Genomic DNA, 15,512 nt, shown 5'->3' with positions numbered 1-15,512 from the left:
GTCTGTCTTCCTCTTCTCCGCCTCCGTTCCCTCCTTATGACGAGGCCGCTGAAGACTGGGAGGATTATGAGAAGCGTTTGCGGCAACACTTCTTGGCTTTCGGCGTTGTCGACGCTCCTATGTGTAAGTCGTTATTTCTCTCTTGGATTTCCCCACGGATCTATCAGCTGCTATCTCAGTTAGCCCCTCTGCGGGAACCTGCCTCTCTGTCCTTCCAAGAAATGTGTGACTTATTGTCTATTACCGAAAAAACACCCATGTCGTTGCCGCCCGCGTGGCGTTCTACCGGTGTCGTAAACAGCCCCATCAATCTTACCGGGCTTGGGCGGCGGAACTACACGGTCTGAGTCGGAAATGTCCGTTTGTCACGGACACTCATCATGAGTCTTACGCTGATTCAATGGTTAGGGACGCTATTTTACGGCTTGCTCCTGATAAAGAAGTTCGGCAACGTGCCTTACAATTGCCAAACCCGTCGTTGTCGGAAGTTCTCAGCATCGCTCAATCGTTTGAAGTGTCTCACGCTGCTGGTGCGCAAATAGACGCGTGGTGTGATGTAGGCGCTGTACAAACCACTTTCGACGCGGACAATTTGCCTGTTTCACAGGGAAACGACGATGTGGCGGCGGTGCACTCGCGTCAACAACGTCGCGTTGGGCCGCCACGCTCGCAGCGAAAACAGCAACCACAGAAGCAGGTTCGTTCCGCCCTTCCTTCTTGTCCACGTTGTTTCGTACAGCATGACAGAGCCGCGTGTCCAAAACGTTGGGCCACGTGTAATTCATGTAGGAAAAAAGGCCACATTGCTTCTGTGTGTCAGTCCCCTAAAGTTCCTGTCGACGAGGACGAGGCATCGGACATGGATGTTAACTGTGTGCTTTCTCAAACGAATAAGTTGTTTGTTACTGTTCGTGTTCTGGATAAAGACATTCGCATGCAAGTGGACACTGGCTCTGCAGTAACTCTCATTAATTCTCGCACGTATTTGGAGTTGGGTTCCCCTCCCTTGTCTCCAGTTACGCGAAATCTACGAACGTATAATAAGCAGAAAATTCCTATCGCTGGCCAGTTTGATGCTTCCACTGCCTACAAGTCTGTTGTTAGGCCCCTCACGTTTTATGTGGTGGATCATGCGGGCACTGAAAACCTGTTCGGTTATGATGCTTTCCAGTTGTTCGGGTTCTCCATTGATGATGATGTGCACCTCATATCTGAGGACATTCCATATCAACAGCTGGATGGCTTGTGTTCTGAATTCTCGTCCGTGTTCTCTGCTGGTCTGGGTCGTGCCAAGGATTTTGAAGCCCACATTACTCTTAAACCTACGGCTCGCCCTAAGTTTTTCCGGGCACGCCCTATTCCGATGGCGTTGCATGCACCTGTCAAAGCTGAGATAGACAGGTTAACAGCTTCGGGGATTCTCCTTCCTGTTACCTCCAGTGAATGGGCATTGCCCGTCGTGGTGGTTTCTAAACCAAACGGGAGTCTGCGATTGTGTGGTGATTTTAAAGCCACTGTCAACGCTCAAAGCTTCATTGACACTTATCCTCTTCCCCATCCTGAGGAGTTATTTACCAAGCTCGCTGGGGACCAGTTCTTTTCCAAACTTGACGTATCAGAGGCGTACCATCAGTTGCCGTTGGATGCATCTTCCAAGGAATTTCTCGTCATCAACACTCCTTGTGGGTTGTATCAGTACCAGCGGTTACCATTTGGCGTTGCTAGCGCGCCGGCCATTTTTCAGCGGTTTTTGGAACAGCTCACGGCTTCCGTTCCCGGCTGCATCAACTACCTGGATGACATTGTTGTCACGGGGGCCTCCACTGAGGAGCACCTTCGCAATTTGCGTTCCCTGTTTCGGGTTCTGCATTCAGCTGGGTTGAAGTGCAATCTGGGCAAGTCACAGTTCTTCCAACCCTCCATTGTGTATCTTGGTTTCCACTTGTCCCGTGAGGGTATACGTCCTCTACGACAGCACGTTGCGGCCATTACCGCCCTACCCCGGCCGTCTACGGTCAAAGAACTTCAGGCGTTTCTAGGCAAGGTTGCTTATTATCACAAATTCATTCCCTCCGCGGCGGCTGTGGCTCATCCTCTGCATCAGCTGTTACGCAAAAACGATCCTTTCTGTTGGTCTGCCGAGTGTGAGAAGGCTTTTGTCTGCCTGAAGGCTCATTTGCAGTCGGCGCCTTGTCTTGCCACATTCCGTCCGGGTCAGCACTTGGTTCTGGCGACTGACGCGTCACAGTATGGCCTAGGGGCTGTTCTCGCCCATCGGTATGAGGATGGGTCGGAACGACCCATCGCCTACGCTTCCAAGACCCTCAACGATGCCCAACGGCGTTACTCTCAAATAGAAAAGGAGGCGCTCGCTATCATTTATGCTCTAAAAAAGTTCAGCGTTTTTTTGTATGGTTCTACGTTTCACCTCATCACCGACCACAAGCCACTGGTCTCTCTGTTCAGCCCCTCGGCGTCGCTTCCGGATAAGGCCTTATACTTGGGCCTTATACTTGTCTCGTTTGCACTATGAGATTCACTATCGCCCCACGGCCCAGCACGCCAACGCTGACGCGTTGTCGCGTTTGCCGATGGGCCCCGACGCGGTTTTCGATCGAGATGAACTACTCTGTTTCCACATTGATGAGTAAGAACGTCGTGCGGTCGAGGGTTTTCCACTTACAGGTTCGCAGGTCACGTCGGCTACTGTGTGGGACCCGGTCCTACGTCAGGTGATCGGTTTTGTTCAGCGGGGTTGGCCGGACGGGACCAAGGGCCGGGCGTAGGATCCCCTTCGCAACTATCGTGCCTTGCGCCTTCGTCTGTCTGTTCGTGAGGGTGTTGTTCTTCTGGCCACGGATGGCACATCTCCACGGGTTGTGGTGCCCGCCTCTCTTCGCAAAGATGTTCTCAAACTCTTGCATGAGGGCCATTGGGGGATTTCTCGGACTAAGTCCCTGGCCCGCAGGCACGTTTATTGGCCCGGTATTGATTTGGACATCGCCCACATGGTCGCTGCATGTGATCAGTGTGTTCAACAACTGGCTGCGCCTCGTACTCTGCCCTCTCCGTGGCCTGATCCAGCGCAGCCGTGGGAATGGGTGCACGCTGACTTTGCCGGCCCCTTCCTCGGCACTTATTGGCTACTGTTGATTGACGCCTTCTCGAAGTTTCCGTTTGTTGTTTGATGTCCATCGCCCACCACTGCGGCGACGACGCTGGCTTTGTCCAAAATCTTTGCGCTAGAAGGTCTTCCATCCACGATTGTCACAGACAATGGCCCTCAGTTCTCTTCGCAGCCCTTCCGTGATTTTTGTACTGGACAAGGGATTCATCATGTTACAGCACCGCCCTTCCATCCGCAATCGAATGGGGAGGTCGAGCACCTTGTCCGCACTTTCAAAAGCCAAATGAAAAAATTCCTTAGTGATTTTTCCACAGATGATGCTCTGTTGCAATTTCTGAGTTCTTATCGCTTCACGCCTCTGGGTGATCGCAGCCCTGCTGAACTCTTGCATGGCCGTCAACCGTGCACTCTACTGCACCTGCTTCACCCTGTCAGGCCTTGTACTGTGTCCCCTAGTGCGGGAAAATACCCGGTGGGCGCCGACGTGTGGGCACGGGGGTATGGATCTCGCCCTAAATGGATTCCAGGGGTGGTCCAGGCTCTTCGCGGCCACCGGCTTTGTGAAATACGTACGGACGACGGCATGGTTGTTCGCCATTACGACCAGATGCGCCCATCAGTGGTGGCCACGCCGGTACCACCGCCCCTTCTTTCGTCTCCACCAGCCCGAGAAGCCAGTCCTGTCGCTGCTGCCGATCTTCCGGGCGTGTTGCTGCCGCCGCCGTCGCTACCGCTTCCGAGTATGCCGGAACCGGCCCCAGTCGCGACGCCGCCTTCTCCGGGACCCATCTCGCTGGAGCACACCCCCAGGTCCACGACACCTATGGATGCTGCTCCGGAGTTTTCACCCATCATCTCGTCCAGGAGGCACGTTCCACGTGCAAGCTTCCGTCCTGGACATTTTCGACCATACTCTCGAGTTTCTCCACGGGATCTTCTCAGGGCCTCCCAAGAGGCCATGGATGTCTCCGCACTGTCCGTGTCTCCAAGGAAGTGAGTGCTTTTTTTTTTCAACGGGGGAAAAGTGTTGTGACAGTACCACGACATTCAAAAGTGCCGCTACGTTAGTACGCGAACACTGCAATAGAGGCGCTCCGCAGCTCGGCCGAGCGCGGGAGCGCCACCTGGCTATGAACGGCGCCGGCCGCATGTCACGGCACGGCAGTCGAATGACAGATACGGAGTTAGTAACATGTAACCCGCTAGTGTTTCTACTTTTGTATATCCACACAATTTATTAGTGATTAAAGGTTATAACACTAACTGTTCATGTTATTTTATTGTCAGCACTAAACTATACTATTTGAAATGATCCAAAGCTGGACAACTATAACATTCACTAGGTTTCTATATGAGAGCTAACAGAAAATCAGTGTTACACCTATGGATGTAGGCCTAAGGCATTTTGAGTCTCCATTTATTTTGAATAACTTTAGTAATATTCATCCCAACCGTTCGATGAAAATTAAGATATTGCCAACCAGTGCCTTGTAAACTGTCAGTCTGCTAGCTTATGTATTTCCAGATCTACATTTGGCACAATGCTCAAAGACCTATTCAGCCCAATATTCATAACCTTTAGTGCTTGAAAGTTGTATGTTCCTTATTCTCTAGAATTGTAAATTGAAGTGGAAACTATGTTTCCCTAAACTTCATATTGTTTGATACAAGCGAAAAGAAAAAATCTTGAGAATGAGAAGCACAATTGAAATTATTGGTACTTGCCTTGATTTGGGTTTGTTTCATTTAAACAGGTAGAGAAGACAACCTTCTGTTGACACACCAAAACTAAATTCATTGTGCAGTAGTACCTCTCCCTATCATTTTATGAAAACCGGTCAATACCCTTGAAGAGTACTATATTTTATGGACCTTAAGACTCTAGAGACTACAAGATGCACCTTCATCTTCAAGCAATTTAAAAAAATAACATTTTTGCCATTTTTGTTATTATATTGTAAAACAAGGCTAAAAAAATCTTATTTTCTAAAACAAAACTGACCTTTAAAATCCCTGAAAATCATCATCTTAATTTCCTTCTTCATCTTCTTCTTCATCGCCATTGTTGTTCTCTCCATATACAAAATGGTCTTCACTGCCATCGAGAGCATTATTTAAGCTGCACTTCTTGAAAGATTTAAAATAATGTCTTCTCTGACTCTAGACCATGACTGTTTTAATCACTGACACACTTGTTTGATTGTAGGTTGTTTTAGAGCTCTATTCGGTGTGAATTCATGTGGGTTTCTTTCATCATTCATTTGTTCCAGTTCTCGTGTACACTTATGGTATATTTATCGATACATAAAGAGGTTGCAATTGTGAAGTAAGTCCCCCCAGGATAACAGCAAGCTCTGTAGTTTTCTGTCTTGGTTTCTAATTTCAAAGGATTTTTCAAATAACTTCTAAACTGATCCAGTACAAGAAGAGAACTCTTCAATAAAGCCACACTCTGTTCATCCATAATTTCATACCAGTCTTGTCCATCCAACTTTGGTCATGTACATGTGAACAACACCTGGCGGTATTTCAGAAGATTTTGGCATTGTCTTGCACTTGAAAATGATCATTGCATTAAGTTTAGTACTGTCAGTACAACACGAAAGGACAACAGTGTAATGCATTTGTTGTGTCCACTTGTGTTTAAAGCTAAAGTTTTAGCACCTTTCATGGCAACAACTCCATTACACGGCATATGAAATGTCGGAGGAATTTCATCCATATTCACTGTATGGCTTAGTCCCACACTGGTTTTTCTTCGATGTTGAATAATAAAATGATGGAAAGACAGTATTTTCTCTTCATACTCATGAGACATTTTCTGAGAGTTTTTAGTTCTGGCTCACATGCTAAGTCCGTGATGCTTCATAAACCTGTAGCACGTCTGTTAAGTTCCACTGTGACACTAACTTACTAGTGTGTTTTGAATCATCTTTTTATTAATTCCAGTGCCATTTTGACAGAGTCCTTGAATCCATTTCAGTAGGCCATCTTCTAGTTTTTACCGTTTTGTATTCACTTCTCTATTTGCACTTTTAGTCTTCCTCATTTTTTTCATTTCTTCTTTACCAGCCTGCCAATCACAAATCGTTTTTTCTGTTGGTGGATGGCCGAAATGCTGCTCAGCTGCCCTGTTTCCATGTTCTTTCGCTATGCTATTACTTCCAATTTATAACCATCATATGACTATCTCTTATTTTTTTCCATTATGAAACTAGTTACTAACAAAAATATTGTACTGTTACCGATAACAAAAGTCACTTTCACTTCGCTTTTGCTACCTGTTGAATCCAATGTTGCCAGGTAGAGTTAAATTTCTCATGGCATTGAATAAATGGCCATTTTTAAGACTGTCAGGAATTTTAAATCAAATGCTGGACATTTTTCTATTAATTTTGAGTATAAGATGCGCTGAATTTTGGAAGCAATTTTTCAAAGTGAAAAGTGCACCTTATAGTCCATAAAATACGGTACTAGGAGACCATGTACTAGGTCTCTGTTAGACACAAACTCTTCATGAATTAGTGATCCAAATATTTTGTGTCATTTGGCCTCCAGTGCTTGCCACTGGAAGATTAAATGTGGTGCAGTTTCATCCCTCACACAGTTTGCACTTTGGAGCTTCTTTCTCTATACCCACTGTGTGCAGGTCTCCCCTGAAGTTCCCATGGCTACACTTTAAACCTACCATGAATTTAATCTGCCTGCTGTTCAATATTGCAGAACGTCTCTTAAAACTTGATTTTGACATCATTAGCTTGTGATATTTTGGTTTTCTGGTTTTTAGTCAAATATTCTGCGTGCTATCTTCTGATCCAGCCATGTAATTTAGATTTTACTGTCACCATAGTGATAGTTAAGACAGGTTCCTGTCCAACAAACGGAGTCGTCATGCGTATTCTGGCCAAGAATTTTTAGCATATTGCACCCCTGTCAGCAACTGTGATAGACTAATTTATTGAAAAATCCGCCTCAGTTGCGAAAATTTTCTGGTCTTGACCCAGGTTTTGCCTAGAATAATATAGCCTTCTTAAGAAGTATAAAATTACTATAACATGCCAGAGTAAGACACAGTCAACATTAAAAATTAGAACCTATAGTACTGTGGTATCATGTCGAATTAAAACTAACTCGACATCGTAGCATGGTACTATAGGTTCTAATTTTTAATGCTGACTGTGCATTACTCTGGCATGTTATAGTAATTTTATGCTTCTGAAGAAGGCTAGATCATTCTAGGTGAAACCTGGGTCAAGACCAGAAAATTTTCACAACTGAGGCGGGTTTTTCAATATACTTTTCCTATCCTGGCCTGTTTATTGGCTGTTCATTGCCACTAATTCCAGAATGACCAGCAACCAACAGCAGGTTTACTTTGTTGGTTTCCCCTATTCTCACAAGTGCGTTTGGGCATTCTGCAATGATATTTGATCTTACTACAGGGGCTGATGAGACTTTGGGGCTGCTTGGCTGTCTGAATGAATATAGATGCTACAATCTGTGCAGCATCCTGAGTTGATTCTCCTCTGTGCACATTCGTATTGTGAATATCTCTGCCTGGAATACTGTACCCAGTTTCTCTAGAGAGACTGCCCTCTTTAGTCTAGGCTATATCCCATATGCCCTGGCCCGAGCACCTTTGTCTGTTGTTGACCCGTTACTAAACCAAAATATGCCTCATGGATGGTATCATAATTCATTCTTCCACTGCTTCATACTTCCATTTGTTACACTGAAAGATTTATTGAAGCAGCTGGAAGCGGTTGTTTAGTCAGCCAATATTTCCCTGATCATTCCTATAGTTACTGTATGCCCCTGCAGCTGTTCCAGTTGTAACCCAAAGATATACTGGGGCATGTCCAGCATGGTCTCCATCCAAGCAGTGTATGTACAGCTAATTCCACCCGTTATGGCTTAGCAGACCAATCTCTGCACCTTTCCAAGCTCTTTAGCAACTGCCTTTTCTTTTGCTTTATTTCACCATGGTGTAGCCCTGTAAATTATTTGCCTCATTACAGAGATGCATATCCAGTACATGCTTCTGGGATTTCGAACCGAGTTGTTAGCACAGGCTCTTCCAGTGAACATCAGAGTGCCTTTTCCCTAGAACCTGTAGTCTTTATATGATGAGCTAATGTTAGTTTCACATCGAAGGTTACCCCTAGGTACATTGCTAACCCCTCTGCTGATAGAATTTCCTCAAAGACTTAAGATCGCAGTACGTGTCCTGGATATGTTTCCTTGTTAATGGTACTATGACAGTTTTCCTAGGTCTGACCCTTAACTCCTGTTTTCTACACCAGTTTTGCACATTGTTCAGAGTGCTTGTACCATTGTTCTAGTAGCACTAGCAAATGTGCCAAGTATTACAATGACTTAAGTCATCTATGCATCATTGGCAAAAGTAACCTCTAGCATTTAACTCCTTCATCATCTCATTCATCAACAGGTGCCACATAGTGGGGTCCCTTTCTAATGGTGTTGATCACGATTTTCACATACATATGGTAGCTTCTACCTTTCATCTATGAGTCATGGTCTTAATCCACCTACCTAAAATGGTCTTAATGGCATGCTCTCCTGCAGTTTTACCTATGAATTTGAAGGTTGTATTGCTACAAGTCCATTCAATACCCAGCAAAATACAGAGCACTTCCCTCAAAATGTAGAGCTGATTTGCCTGGGTCATATGTATGTTGGTTTTCACGTACAGGAACCTCAGTTAACCTCCTTTCCCTAACAAGCACATTAACTAGTTTTTCTGCTGTCTTTAAAAGTCTTCATAGTTCTTCAACCATTAGAATGAACCCTGCTGATAAACTAACTCTAAACAGTCTGCATAGGAGTCTGATTAATCCCTCTTCTGCTTGTTAGAGTAGAAACTGACAAATTTCATTTGAGTCTGTTAACATGAATGGTAGAAATGTTTCCACCACCTACTGGATCTTCTTGAAATCAACACATTGTCTGGCATATTCCCAATTCCATCATTGGTTACCTGTAAATCAGTACCTCACAGGGACTGAATCTTGGTCTGTAGCATCTGCCAAGGGCCTTGAGGGAAGTGAATCTTGAAGAGCATACCTAGCATCTCATGTACTGTAGTTATACACCCACAATCCCCCTTTCTAATTGTGCATTATGAATTTTTTGCTATTCTTGTGAAGATTTTATGAAGTCTGGTCTGTGCCATCCACTTTCTCACAAAATACCTTCTAAATTGATTATTTTGGTTGCTTAATCAAGATTGTATTTGGAAAGAGCCTTCCAATATTGTACCCATTGTCCTTTCTGTGTTGCACAATTGAACAGTCTTCTTACCTGCCTCCTTTACAATTCAATATCATTGTTATGCCAGGTACATTCCTGTGTGTGCAATTAGTGGTGATTGGATAGTTTTATAAGTACAAAGCTATATGCTCAGGTGATAAAAGTCAAGGGATAGCAATTTACACTTATACAGATGCCATATACAAGGTATAAACAGGCAGTGCATTGGCAGAGTTGTCATTTGGACTCAGGTGATTTATGTGAAAAGATTTCCAATGTGATTATGGCTGCATATTGGGAATTAACAGACTTGAATGTGAAATGGTAGTTGAAGCTTGATGCATGGGACATTCCATTTCAGAAATCATTAGGGAATTCAATGTACCAAGATCCACAGAGTCAAGAGTGTGCCAAGAATGCCAGATTTTAGGCATTATCTCTCACCATAAACAATGCAGTGGCTGATGGCATTCACTTAATGACTAAGAACAGGAGCATTGATACAATTGTCAGTACTGACAGACAAGAAGCACTGCATGAAATAGCCACCAAAATCAATGTAGAATATACAACAAATGTATCCATTAGGACAGTGTATCAAAATATGGCATTAATGGGCTATGACAACGAGTACCTTTGCCAATGCCATAATATGGCCTGCAGTGCCTCTCCTGGGCTGTGACCATATCAGTTGGACTATAGATGACTGGAAAACAATGAACTGGTCAGATAAGACCCAGTTTCAGTTGGTATGAGTTATAATAAGATTCAAGTGTGGTGCAGAACCTGTGAAGCCATAGACCCAAGTTGTCAAGAAGGCTCTGTGCAACCTGGTGGTGACTCCATATTGGTGTGGGTTATGTTTATATGGAATGGACTGATTCAAAATGGTTCAAATGGCTCTGAGCACTATGGAACTTAACATCTGAGGTCATCAGTCCCCTAGACTTAGAACTACTTAAACCTAACTAACCTAAGGACATCACACACATCCATGCCTGAGGCAGGATTCGAACCTGCGACCGCAGTGATCGCACGGTTCCGAACTGAAGTGCCTAGAACTGCTTGGCCACAGCAGCTGGCTGGACTGATTCCTCTGGTCCAAATGAACTGATAATTGACTGGAAATGTGTATGCTAAGCTGTTTGGAGGCCATTTATAGCCATTCGTAGACATTATGTTCCCAAACAACAATGGAATTTTTATGGATGACAATGTGCCATGTCATCAGACCACAACAGTTCATGATTCTGGACAATATGAGCGAATGATTTGGCCACCCAGATCATCTGATATGGGATTTAATTGAGAGGTCAGTTCATGCACAAAATCCTGCACCAGAAATATTTTTGCAATTATGGACGGCTATAGAGCCAGTATGGCTCAATATTTCATTGACTTGTTGAGTCATTACCACATTGAATTTCTGCACTGCACTGGGCAAAAGGAGATCAGTCATGATATTGCCAGGTACCCCACGACTTTTGTCACCTCATTGCAATGGTAGATGTTACATCGTCTGCCATTTCCTCTAAGTCTATTGGATTGGTGACTGAAGTTTTTATTTTATGAGTTTAGGTCTGCACTATGTGAGTCCCAGTCTATTTTCCTGGGATTCCTATAGGTTTTCAACACTTTTTTCAAGCCCATGTACCACTGTCTGACATAACTGCTTATTAAGATGGTTTGGAAAGGTATGTCAGTTACATACTTCTTCCCCTCTATTTATGAAGGTAGGCTTCTTCCTCAAATCCAAGATCTCTAGATTGCTCTCCAAAAGTTATTCAAGTAGGTAATCACTCCTGCTGTTGGTGTCACTGATTCCTCACACCAGGATTGAGTACTAGCATCACAGTCGAGTAGTTGTTTATACAGCTGCAGGCAGCTGTCTACTAATGTCCCACCGAGCGAGGTGGTGCAGTGGTTAGACACTGGGCTCACATTCGGAAGGACGACGGTTCAATCCCGCATCCGGTCATCCTGATTTAGGTTTTCCATGATTTCCCTAAATCACTCTGGGCAAATGCCGGGATGGTTCCTCTGAAAGGGCACAGCCGACTTTCTTCCCCATCCTTCCCTAATTCGATGAGACCGATGACCACGCTGTCTGGTCTCCTTCCCCAAACCAACCAACCAACCAACCAACTAATGTCCTCACTTCCTGGGAAGGAGGAACGTTGTCCTCATAAGGAAAGTAAGCTGAGGCCAGAACAAATTTCCTCATGCTTCATCCCTCATGTTGTTTCACCCTGGTAGTCATTAAATCCCTGGAGCAGGAGTTTACCATCAGCATGAATGAAATCCCATTCTTAACATGAATACATGTTCCGAGTCTTTAGATTTCTAGTGTAAAACTTACCTCCAGTTCCTCTTTGGCCTGATGTGGCCCCTGTAGAGGAGCAGTCAAGTGAAAATGTGACAGATAGAAAAAAGGAAGTAAAATTTTCATTGTTTCAAAAATAACCACCATAACTGTTAATATATTTAGTCCACTGTTAGACAAGATGGTCAGTTCCTTCATGGAAAAATGTTTGCAGTTGCTTGTAGGACCATGATTGTACCCAGGAGTGTACCTCTTTGTTCGAAGCAAATCAACAACCACAGAAGTCTTTCTTCAGGGCTCCAAAAATATGGGAATTGCATGGGGAGGGATTGAGACTGTGTAGAGGATGTGTGAGCATTTCCCAAGGAAAGTTCTGCAGTGTATAGCCCTCTAAACAAGCTCCTCTTGCTGTGAGGTGGTGTTATAAGTGGATGTCCCTATTGTATTACCAGCATCCTAAATACTGAGACAGCTTTACTTATAGGTCCATTGCCCTGTTTCCTGCCTTAGCTCATTTGGATCCAATTATCCTAGGAAATGGGAGTAATGGACTCATTCCTTGTTTTGTTCATCCCTGTCTTGGAAGTAAAAGGGGTCTGTTCATCCTTTTTAATCTGAGACAGTCTTTTCTAAGAAGTATTAGGAAATATTAGGTTCAAGACTTTTAATTGGTTCCACTTGTTCTTAGGAAGACTTCATTGCCTTTCTTCTCTCTTTGGTCTCTTAAAAGTATCCTCCCATGAACCCAATACAAGTTTTTGATCTTGGTGTAGTCCAATTTCTCCATGATATTTTCCACTCCTCGGATGGGTCTACCCCCAGTCCATTGGCGGAAACAGCTTCTGTTGGTTCAACATCTGATGATTGGGTTTTTGAGGCATCATCTTAAATCTATTTCTGTGTTCTCCATTTTGGTCACATGAGAATTGGGGATATATCTTGTTGACACCATCAGAGTCCCATACCATTGAAAGCCTCACTGCTCGGGGAGGTCAGCAGGTACCTCTGTGGCTCCATTCAAATCACATTTTCTATGCAACATACACCTTCAGTATGGATCACATCATAAATTGGGGAAAAGGGCTATGAAAAAGGAACATGAAAAGAGTGTGGGTAGAGATGGTTCATTGTGGGGCATGCTTCATTGGATTCATCTGCTGAGACCTGTCCAGCTATGCTACTGCTAGCATAACAAACTTTCCCCCCCACAAAGCCATTGGTACAATAAGGTGATGTCCATGGAGAGGACTTGTCTTGACAGTATGTTGAGATCAGTCTTTTTTGTTCATGTTTCTTCCCCATGTTTCCCAGGTCCTTAATTTAGGTATTACAAAGTTTGATTTTGGATATGATTGTTTCAATGAACAAATTGTTTCTTGCAATTTCCAATAAAAGTTTTCTTCTTGTCTTTATTGAAATTTTCATCATCATTGTAGTACATGGGTGATTATCTGTCACATCTTGCAGTGCTTGTGTCTGATCTTCAACTCCAACCACTCACTTATTACACTTATCCTCCACAGTCCTGATGATCTGACCAAAGTATGACACCCCCCAAAATCTTCCTAATGCAGGTAGGCAACAATGGGTGATAAAGGGCTCCTCATCACAACTCCATTTGTCTGTTCACAGAACAAGTGATTGAACAAAAAGTAAGTGGAAGTCAACAGATGTTGAAATATGTTCATTAATTTTACATAAAACTTAACCTCAGTTAACCATAATGAGTTGGTCACAGAAATTTGAGTGAAGAGAGAGATGCCACATCAAAACTTACTATAATATCAGAGTCATTTAAACGCAGCTCCTCTTATTGACATAAGATATTCATCGAGTGTTAATGTGATGCATGCACCAACTTACTGCTCGGCGTTGAACAGATTTAAGGTGTTCTGCTGCATCATATGTTGAAGCACCAACAATGGAATACCCACACAGGAAAGTTGTGTGTAAGTTGGCAGGAGTTTTATATCTTCTAAAGAAACTGGAGGATTGTGTGAGTATAGAGTTCTGTTTATGGCATTCTGTGCGTTTTTCCATACACACTTACAATATGGAATACTACTTTGGGGAAACTGATGGGGCAAAAGAAGTCTTTCTGTGGTAGAAGAAAGCCACAACATGTAGTTTTGGTTCAGTACTGTAACTTAACTCTTTGCACACAAAACTTTGTCGAGCACAAAATACTTACAGTCCCCAGTCTATACATACTCAATGTACTTATGCAGATACTCAAAGTACTTATGCACACCAAACAGAATGTCCAACATGTGAAATTAGATCAGATATGCACACATATGGAACTAGAAACAAAAACTTACTAGAAATTCCTTGGACTCGATTAAGAAAAGTCAAAAGTAATTTTTTACATGTTGGCAAAATATTTTTCAACAGCATACCATAAAACACAAGGGAACAGCATGGAAATGAATTTAAAATGGTGATACAGTGGTACCGGTAGTTGAAAGAAAAGGCATTTTATAACACAAATGACTTTGTAGAAAATGAAAAAAGGATATCCTTTTACTACAACTTAATTTGTAGTCTACATAATTTGTATAACAAAATCAAATATGAGGTGAGTATATGATAAGTAATACATATGTAATAATATTTATATACATAAATTATTTGAATATGGTAATTATTTATGTACTTATAATGTCTTATACAACATTAGAGTTGTTTACAGCCAAATAATTCAGTTTGAATCTGAGATTGAGTTGTCTCTTTGGTGATAGAGAGGCATGAGCACACATCTTCTATACGATTGTTACACACTGATTGCTTACCCTGTTACTATATACTTTTCGCAGATGATGCTGTAGTATACAGAGAAGTTGCAGCATTAGAAAATTGTAGCGAAATGCAGGAAGATCTGCAGCGGATAGGCACTTGGTGCAGGGAGTGGCAACTGACCCTTAACATAGACAAATGTAATGTATTGTGAATACATAGAAAGAAAAAATCCTTTATTGTATGATTATATGATAGCGGAACAAACACTGGTATCAGTTACTTCTGTAAAGTATCTGGGAGTATGCGTGCGGAACGATTTGAAGTGGAATGATCATATAAAATTAATTGTTGGTAAGGCGGGTACCAGGTTGAGATTCATTGGGAGAGTCCTTAGAAAATGTAGTCCATCAACAAAGGAGGTGGCTTACAAAACACTCGTTTGACTTATACTTGAGTATTGCTCATCAGTGTGGGATCCGTACCAGATCGGGTTGACGGAGGAGATAGAGAAGATCCATAGAAGAGCGGCGCGTTTCGTCACAGGGTTATTTGGTAAGCATGATAGCGTTACGGAGATGTTTAGCAAACTCAAGTGGCAGACTCTGCAAGAGAGGCGCTCTGCATCGCGGTGTAGCTTGCTTGCCAGGTTTTGAGAGGGTGCGTTTCTGGATGAGGTATCGAATATATTGCTTCCCCCTACTTATACCTCCCGAGGAGATCACGAATGTAAAATTAGAGAGATTAGAGCGCGCACGGAGGCTTTCAGACAGTCGTTCTTCCCGCGGAACATACGCGACTGGAACAGGAAAGGGAGGTAATGACAGTGGCACGTAAAGTGCCCTCCACCACACACTGTTGGGTGGCTTGCAGAGTATAAATGTAGAAATGTAGATGTAGATTAAATAAACTTTATTTTTCATCATTGTAAATTCCCTCATTTTACAAGACATTTGGAAATATTAAACTAAAACTCAGTATCTACAGTCTAGATGCAGAGCATTTACTGTCTTTAAAATCATCTTCCATCTTTACCACATGTTAGTCTTCATCAGC

The 15,512-nt window shown here is 43.2% G+C and overlaps 1 protein-coding gene across 1 annotated transcript in view; it reads left to right on the top strand.

Annotated features, from left to right (window-relative positions):
* LOC126481975 (alpha-L-fucosidase-like) overlaps nucleotides 1-15,512 on the top strand; it is a 113,994-nt gene that overhangs the window by 21,332 nt on the left and 77,150 nt on the right. The window lies entirely within an intron of this gene.

The sequence above is a fragment of the Schistocerca serialis genome, chromosome 5, assembly GCF_023864345.2.
Source record: "Schistocerca serialis cubense isolate TAMUIC-IGC-003099 chromosome 5, iqSchSeri2.2, whole genome shotgun sequence".
NCBI classification, from domain to species: Eukaryota; Metazoa; Arthropoda; class Insecta; order Orthoptera; family Acrididae; genus Schistocerca; species Schistocerca serialis.
This window is presented reverse-complemented; position numbering and strand designations above follow the sequence as displayed.